Genomic DNA, 9,259 nt, shown 5'->3' on the forward strand with positions numbered 1-9,259 from the left:
AGACATACACACCACCCACACACACTTATTACAGATTTGCCCTCGCTCGGAGGGACCAAATAAATATTACAAATTAACTAACTACGCAAGCTAATTAATATTACAAATTAACTAATTTAATTAACAAATTAAATTAAATTAATTAAAGCAGGAAAGCGTCTCGGGAAACGCGCCACCATGCACAAGCTGCCTCTGTTTTCCTTCCTTTCCTCCTCTGGAGGCTGTCAAAGCCTCAGGACTGCATCCTTGGACAGAGGGGATCATTACCGGCTGAATGAAACTTCCACCGGCAGTGTAGTATGTCCATCGGCACAAAATAGGGTCTGTCGGCAGAGAAAATTGTGCCGGTCGGCACATTAAACTGCCGGTCGGCAGAGTATTCCTGCAGAACCTGCAACTCACAGCAACAAAGGGCAAAACAAGGCATGGCAGCATATTTCAAGGTATGTATGCATCAACCATGTCTCTTATCATTGTGATGACTCAAAGGGACATGTGCCTCGGTTCTCGGACCACCAATCACGCATTTCCATGCATGATGGCCCAAAGAACCAAGTATGCAACTTTGGTTTCAAATGCAATGCACACCAATCAAACAAATTAGGCCCAATTCCTATCACCAATTCAAGGAACAAGGCATGCATGCAAGATGCAATGCAACCTAGGCATACAAGCTAAGGATGCAACATGGCATGGCAAAACACTTATGCAAGCACACAAGCATGCATATGGCAATACAAATGAGTGCAAAGATGGACTTAAACATGAATTAGGCGACTCTAAAATAGGCCTAAAACAGTAGCCATTGTGCTAAAAGGTGAGGGCTAAATGGCATGCACACACACATGCACATAAGGACCAACACTTAAGCATGAATCAAACAACATTCAAGCACACTTGAAAGGAGGGATCATGGACTAATTAGCATGCAACATGAGCCCTAAAATTATGTTATAAAATGATGCCAAATCAAGTTATAAATCAAGCCAAAACATGCAAAGAGTAGTCCAAGTGTTCAAGGCAAATCAATGATGCATTGAACTACACTTATCATGATCAAACATGGCGTGCATTAAACAACTAAAAACAGATTTTTATCATGCTAAAACAAGGCCAAAGGACTCCTTAGATGGCATCTAAGTGGCCCAAATACAAAGGCATACACCATGGCCAAAACATGGAGCATTGCAACACATGCTTTCAAAGCATTAAAGAGGCATGCAAGGCAATCAAACAAGCATGGAAATGGGACTGAAATGACATGCAAGATGATTCCAAATCCTCAAAACGATGCAAAGATGGCATGCTACACATGCACATACTCAAGGCCAACAAGCCCAAATACAAAGGAGCTATATAATGCATGCTAAAATCGACCCAAACGACTATGGACAGATCTAAAACATGGCAAAATAAGCATATAATCTTCACAAATGCAAGCCTAAAACATGCTCCAACAAAGGCTAACAACCTAGACATGTCAAGGCACAAACATGGCATTACAAGGCAACTATGCTAAACATGCATAAGGTTCCAAAACCAACTTGAAATCATGTTATATCATGGATATATAAGCATGAAAAACAAACCAAACATGCTCAACACACACTCAAGCATAGGCTTCTTTAAGAGGCCAAAATATGCCCTTTTCAAGGACAACAAGGAGAGGGGGTGGCCCTCTCCTTCTTGGGACTTCAAAGCATCATCTTCACCACTGAAATCCCTCAAGATTTCAGTGGTGAAGAGACCTCAACACCAAAATCCCGGAGCTAACACAAAATGGCTCAAAATGAGGCCTTTTGAGGCCTAAGGGTGGTCAACAACCCTCAAACAACAAAACACTCTTAATAAACAATAAAGAGGGCTTAAAAATAGAACTTTTTTATGTTATACAATAATCACAAAAACAGCTCTAAGACTAGTAGAAAATCAATGCAAAAAAGGGGAAAAAAAGGACTAGTTTCTCACCCTTGATGCCTTCTTCAACAAAGATGCTCCAATGGCCTCCTTGAGCTTGAATCCAAGACAAAAACTCCAAAACACACTCTTTAGAACCTCAGCTCCTAGAGGAAGGTGAAACACTAGGTGTTTGTGTGCAATAATGAGACACAAAACACCTAGTGTGCAAAATGAGAAGGAAAGAGAGATAGGTGAGTGTATCTAACCCTAACCCTAGAAAACCAGAGCTCTCCTCTGTCTTTTCTCTCTCAAAAATGTCTAAAGCCTCCTCTTCTTTGCCTTAGAGAGAGCCCTCTCTATAAGCCTCTTGTAAAGCTTACAAGACAAGCTTTGCAAGAGGGAGATCCCTCCATACACGTGTATGGAGGGGAGCAAAATCAATACAGCTGTCCTAAAATATCTGCAAAAGCAGATGAACAGCAATCGGCCGGCAAAAAATGCCATCTTGGCCAAACAAAGTGCTGACCGGCACAAAAAAGTGCTGACCGGCAACAAATAGTGCCGACCGGCAAACTAAATTGCCGGTGGCAGCAAAAACCAGCCGGTGGCATCTAGCCACTGCCGGTGAAGGGTGGGGATGGTCTACAAGCCCCACTCTGCCTCTCAAAGGCAAGATGCAAGTGTTTGGTGCAAAACCAGACACTAAACGGTCGAGTTCGGGGATCCTGAGGCGGGGCGCGCGAGCCGAGACCTCCGGGAACTCCAAACGAACACAAACATGGATAATCACCGAGTGTTCAAACGGTGACGTCCAAGTCTTGAGGACGGTCAAAAATGGGGTGTCTACATATGGTTTGGATAAAATTGACAAAGAAAAATCGATAGAAAAACCAATTTTTACAAACAACAACTAAATCAGGCAATGTGATTGGTGTCCAACGCCTTGACAGATTCAAGGATTATTTTAGAGTTTGAAATGTGAAGAAACAAACACAAACAAACTGGAATTCGATTAATAACACTTAAACTTGTCACTTAATTACAAGAATCAAATTATAAGTTCAAATAGCATTACAATCAACAGGGCCAAACTGGGTTACAGGCACTGAATTGCAGGTAAACTACTCCTGAGTACAAGAACTACTCCTAGATAAGTCACACAACTCCTAGACTTTAAATGAGTTGTAAATTTGGTTGAAGATCTTTTCTTCTTCTAATTTTCAGCTTTTATATGGTTTCATTGGCCATGCCGTGCTATCACATGTCCATTTGTAGGCTCCCCACATCTATCTATGGTCTGTAACTGTTGCAACTGCCTTAAACCCTTTTTTCTTTCAAGGCTGCCAAGTGTCATAACTTCAATCTTCCTTTTTAAGCCATTATCTTCATGTCCTTGAATCTTAGACCTTCATTGCACATGGTTATGCCCTTGTCGACATAAGATTTCCAATTTATGATGTCAACAGTTACTTGATTGCTTCTTTTTTTCTTTTTTTTTCTTCTTTTTTGTTTTTTTATCATATGAGATGTAAAAAGGTCAAAAAAAAAAAATTCAAAATACTATGCTAGAAGGTAAACAAGAAAAATAACTAATAAAAATATTAAAAATATGTGAATAAAAAATGTGTAAAACTTAATAATATGAAAAATGATATATAAATTTACTTTCTATGCATATTTTCTAGATCCAAAATGTGGTGATTCTCAAAATGTGGTGGCTGCTATTCAAGGAAAGGCGGATAACTTATCTTGCTATGGTCATTTCGTCGATATGGCTCAAGCGCTCCTATTGAGGTTCCTTTCTTCAGAAGTTTCGCATGTCTGTCGAGATGGCAATTCGGTAGCCCATTGTTTAAGTAGGCTAGCCTTTGATTTTGAGTCGCCACGCATTTGGATGGAGGAGGTTCCGTCCTCTTTAATGGCGTTGGTGATGTCTGAGGCGTCTTCTTCTGTGTAATTGCTTATTCTCTCTAAAAAAAAAAAAAAAAAAATGATGTGCAAGTGATATGATTGATTAATTATTAGAGAAGATATGAGAGAGAGTATTACCTTAGACATTTTAGTTTATTGTGACATTATTGGGCTTGAAAAGTAGGTCAAATTTTTAGACTTAAATAGTAATGCTCAATAATATAAGTGCAATGAAAAATGTATAATCCAATTTGATTTGATTTTAACTCGTAAGATTTGAACTTATGAATAAAATGTGATTTTAATTTTTTTATATAAGGCCGACTCATACCCTGTTCGTTGACTTGTCAAAATTCAAAAAATTTATTAAAATATAAAATTTAAACACAATAACTATGAACTAGATAAGTCGGTCCCCTCCTATTAATAACCATAATGTGACGTACCTAACATATTAGAACCTACGTTCTCCCATCAATAACACTAATGTGACGTACCTAACAGATTAGAACCTACAACTCGCTTGAGCGTGGCTCAAAGTCAAATTATTGAATAAAACAATTTATTTTGAAAAAAAAAAATCAACTCATTTGATAAAAAGTGAAATATTAATAAATCTCAAATAGTAATTTCATAAATTATTTAGTTATTCCTTTTTATTTTTTATTTTTATAGATTCAAAGATTTCATTCTAGCGTGAATTACATAAAATGTCAATTATAAAGGCACGTGTGTTATATATTAAAGGACAAATGTGAATTTTCTCATAATATTAAAATTATTAAACGTAACATTTTAAAAAAAGCTTTTTAATGTACTTTTTCCAAATCCAACACTCTAATGTAACACTTTAGAAACGCAACACTTAATGTAACATATTAAAAAATTCCTTAGTATAATTTTTCTCAAATGTAACAACCTAATATTTTAAAAAAATTCTTTAATGTACTTTTTCCAAACGTAACATTTCAATGTAATACACTAAAAAACTCATTAATGTATTTTTCTCAAACATAACAATGTAATATTTCAAAAAAACTCCTTAATATATTTTTCCCAAATGTAAAACTCTAATCAATGTAACACACAAACCTACTTAGTTTACTTTTTCTAAATATAGTACTCTAATGTAACATCAGAAAATTGCACTAATAAAAATGTAGATTTCTACGCTCGACAACCAACATTTCAGCCACCAATCTCCCAAAAAACAATCTTCCATGCCTCACATTTCTATTCTCATCCCAAAAATAAATCAAAAAATAGAAAATGAATCACAAAAGGACATTAACTTAAATTCAAATAGTACCAAATCAAATAAATACATTTTTCAAAATAAAAAGACCAATTAATTCATAAGAAAACTCTTAGGATTAAATAAATCACATTTCCCTATATAAAATTTATGGGTAAATTTTTCTTTGATAAACTCATTATTTGATTAAAAAAAATTACTTTAATCAGTCGCGAAAATTATTTTAAAGAAATTAAAATGTGTCAAATGCACTTAGTTCTTTTAACATTAATTTTTTCTTAAATTTAATTTTAATTAATAAGATAGCTTTTTAGGTAATTAAAAAATAAAACATTTAAAAAGCACCAAATACTAATATGGGGAGACATATGGTCCAGCTCTCTTGAAATTGGTATCACGTCGCTTTTACGAAAAAAAATATGAGTAATGATAAGGACCATGAATCTCACTCTTTATTCAATCAACAAAAAAACACATTGTCATTAAATATTATCTCAACTTTCTTCAAGCCAATCAAATATTTTTTTAAAAATGTTATAGATCCCAAATTTTTTACCAAATAAATAATCAAATGTTTAACTTTTTTAATTTTATAAATTGTGTTTGATTTAAGAATTTGAATAGAGATTTAAAAGAAAAAAGATGTTATGAAATTATATTTTATTCATTTTTTAAAAAAAAAAAATAAAAAAATATCTACAGGAGTCCATGAATCAAAAACAAGGACAATTGCATAAAGAGAGTATTCATAGGGATGCATTAAATATACTTAACCACCTCCACTATTATAGAAAAAATGAAATACTATAGATATATTTTGTTAGAGACTAAATTACTATTTCTTTTTTTTTTTTTTTTTTTTTTTAAGGAAACTATTTTCGCATAAAAATGAGAAGGGTAAATTACAACGACCTCACTTAATATTTGAAGAAAATACAGTAAGTCTACAAGTTTGGCATAATTACATTGAACTCTTATAAGGTTTTAATTCATATATAGTCTCATTTTTATCAATAATTCATTGGTTACATGAATAAAAATAATATTGTCATATATTTTACATTGAAAAGTATATTTTACATTATTTATATTAGAATTTTCTCACTATCTACATTAGTTCTTATCCCTTTACTCTTATTAAAAAAAAATAATTATGTCAAAAATATAAAAAAAATTGTATTTTCTCCAAGTCTCATCGAAGATTACTGTAATTTATCCAAATGAAAATGATGCTCAATTTTTTTTTTTAATTTTTTATTGTTTTTATAAAACCACCTTACAATCTAAAAGAAAAATGTATAAGAGGCCCTCTTAAAAATGCTAATCTAAAACATAGAAAACGAAGACAAATCTCATTTCTAATGCTAGAAATTCTTATAGTACACATCTCTTAAAAAATGCATAACAAATGCATCTTATTAATTATTTTTTGGTAAATGTTATTTATTTGCGTGACAAATATAATGTAAATTTTTAACAAAGTTATGACAATTTATAATTTAGAAATAAAGTTTAATATTTTACTAATATTACGAAAATATGTAATTCATACTAGAAAAATGCATTATAAGTAGATGGGGTAGGTTGCCATGTAAAACTCGCTTGGAAGGTACGCGTAAATAATCAAGTAGATGTTGGCTATCTTGAATTTTGGTGGAAGTGGAATCAAAGCCTACTCACACTATGCCAAAACAGGGCATTAACGGCGGTTTCGTTAACACCGTTTAAAGATATTATTAACGGCGGTAACGAAACCGCCGTTAATACCGTTGTTAATGTATCTTTAATGGCGGTTTTTGTTACCGCCGTTAACAAAACCGCCGGTAATGACCCTTTAACGGCGGTAATGAAACCGCCGTTAAAAAACCGCCGCTAAAGCCATTTTTAAACGGCGGTAATGAAACCGCCGCTAAAGCCCTCTCATTACCGCCGTTAATGACGGCGGTTTTTGTCGGCCGAGCTCCGGTGAGTGGTGACCACGAGCGGCTAGGGTTGAACATGACCATCTACAATAAAGTAAAAGTAATGTTTAAATATTTATTTAGGAAATATATTTTATGAAGAGTGGAGTGGTTGGTGTGGGTGGATGAGAGGTTGAGGGTTCAAGACTTGGGGAGTGCAAGAAGAAAGAATTATTTTTTGAAAAATTTGAACCTATTTACGGCGGTAAAGAACCGCCGTTTTTGCTCGACTTTTAACGACGGTAATTTACCTTTTTATGATGGTTGTACTTTTTTTGACACGCGCATAAACAGCGATAACGAAACTGCCGTTAATACCGCCGTTAAAGGCTTTAACGGTAGTTTTACAGCCTTTAACGGCGGTAAAAAACCGCCGCTAATGCCCAATTTTGGCGTAGTGTCACCAGTAGTGCTAATAGCATCTATATCAAACTACTTAAATTTATTTTTTAGTTAGATTTGTGGTACTGTTCATCTGCATCAGTCTCGCTACTGTTCATCGTTAATATTCGAGTGTTACAGTACCTCGCTACAACAACTGTTCGTCGCTAGTTGTGTGTTACCGGACGTTCGGCCGGTCAACCAGTTAACAGCAAATTTTTTTATTTTTATTTTTATTTTTATTTATTTATTTATTTTATTTTTACATTTCTTCCAGTTTTACCTTTTGTAAAACATGAAGAATTGTTTGTGTTAGGTTTTATTTCTTGGCAATCCCGTTTGACAAAACTCCTTTGAGTTGTAATTTTATTCGCATTTTTATTTCAGTGAGGCTATGAGTTGTTAGATGCGAATCCAACCCGAATCAAGCATTTCAGAGAAGTTTGTGATGATAAAGCTTTCAAGATTGCCACTTCGCTGATTATGACGGGGATCAAGCTTTCAAGATTGCCCCGAAGCAAAATGCAAAAATGCATTCAAAGTTGCCTGTTCGATCATGTTAATTTTTCCAGTTTTTCCATTTTTTGGCCTTCCCGCTCGAGCGGGGAAAGTGACGCTCGAGCGGAGATTGGAAGCTCTCAGCATCTCTGCAGTCGCCTGTAAAAATACTGGAATGTGTGATTTTACGCTCGAGCGGATGCTCCTACGCTCGAGCGCATCTCAGTTTGTTCGCACGCAGTTTTTGGTCAGTCCGCTCGAGCGGGCTGTGTTGAGCTCGAGCGGAGATCGCGGGACAGATTCTATAAATTCGCGTATTGGGTCAGATTTTGAGGATAACTGCTCCAGATCTTCTTTTTGGTTTCTAGGGTGTATATCTGGGGATACTTTGGGAGTTTTCTTTGATGTTTTTATTGAGTATTCAACTCATGATCTAAAGAGAGTACATCAAAGGTTTGTTTGTCATACACAAAAGAGAGAGTTATTCTTCAGTTGTGGATTCTGAAGAATTCGAGCCTGAAGCTTTGGTGGAATCCGGAGTGGCTCATCAGAAAGACAATTCCGTGGTGAAGATGGGGTTGGAAGAGGCACATAGAGGTTGGTTCAATTAGGCGTTGTGGATTCGCTAGGTAATTGAGAGTATACCTGTGTAATTCCTTTAATTCTTCTTAGTGGATTGTTCTTGTGGCTGTTGCCCGTGGTTTTTTGATCACAGTTGGAGGTGTCCAATTGTGGTTTTTTCCACGTTAAATCGTTGTGTCTCTTTGTCTTGATTGTTTGATTGTTTGATTGGGATTGTTATATTCTGCTTAAAATTGATACATAATCACAAATCAACATCTAGGGGATTTCTAGATTTTTCAATTGGTATCAGAGCAGGTCGTTCTATTTTTTTAAAAAAATATTTTCTTTTAGAACGAGATCTTGTTTGATTTGTGATAATGGATACAATTCGTGAAGGAAATTCTATGGTTCGACCACCCCTACTTGACGGATCCAATTATCCTTTTTGGAAAGCTCGGATGAGATCTTTTTTAAAATCTATTGATGAAAAAGTTTGGCAATCCGTCATGAATGGGTGGACTGAACCAACAATTACTGTTGATGGAGTTACAATCCCCAAACCAATTGATCAGTGGGACACAACTGATTACCAAAATAGTAGCTGGAATAGTAAAGCTATCAATTCTCTCTTTTGCGCCGTCACACCTGAAGAATTTAGTCGTATTTGTAATTGTGAAGTCGCAAAAGAGGCTTGGGATATCTTACAAACTATTCATGAGGGCACTCCTTCTGTTAAACGCTCAAAACTTCAAAGGCTCACATCTAGTTTCGAAAACCTTTCAATGAAAGA

Source organism: Camellia sinensis, chromosome 1 (assembly GCF_055761805.1).
Source record: "Camellia sinensis isolate YWXY chromosome 1, ASM5576180v1, whole genome shotgun sequence".
NCBI classification, from domain to species: domain Eukaryota; kingdom Viridiplantae; phylum Streptophyta; class Magnoliopsida; order Ericales; family Theaceae; genus Camellia; species Camellia sinensis.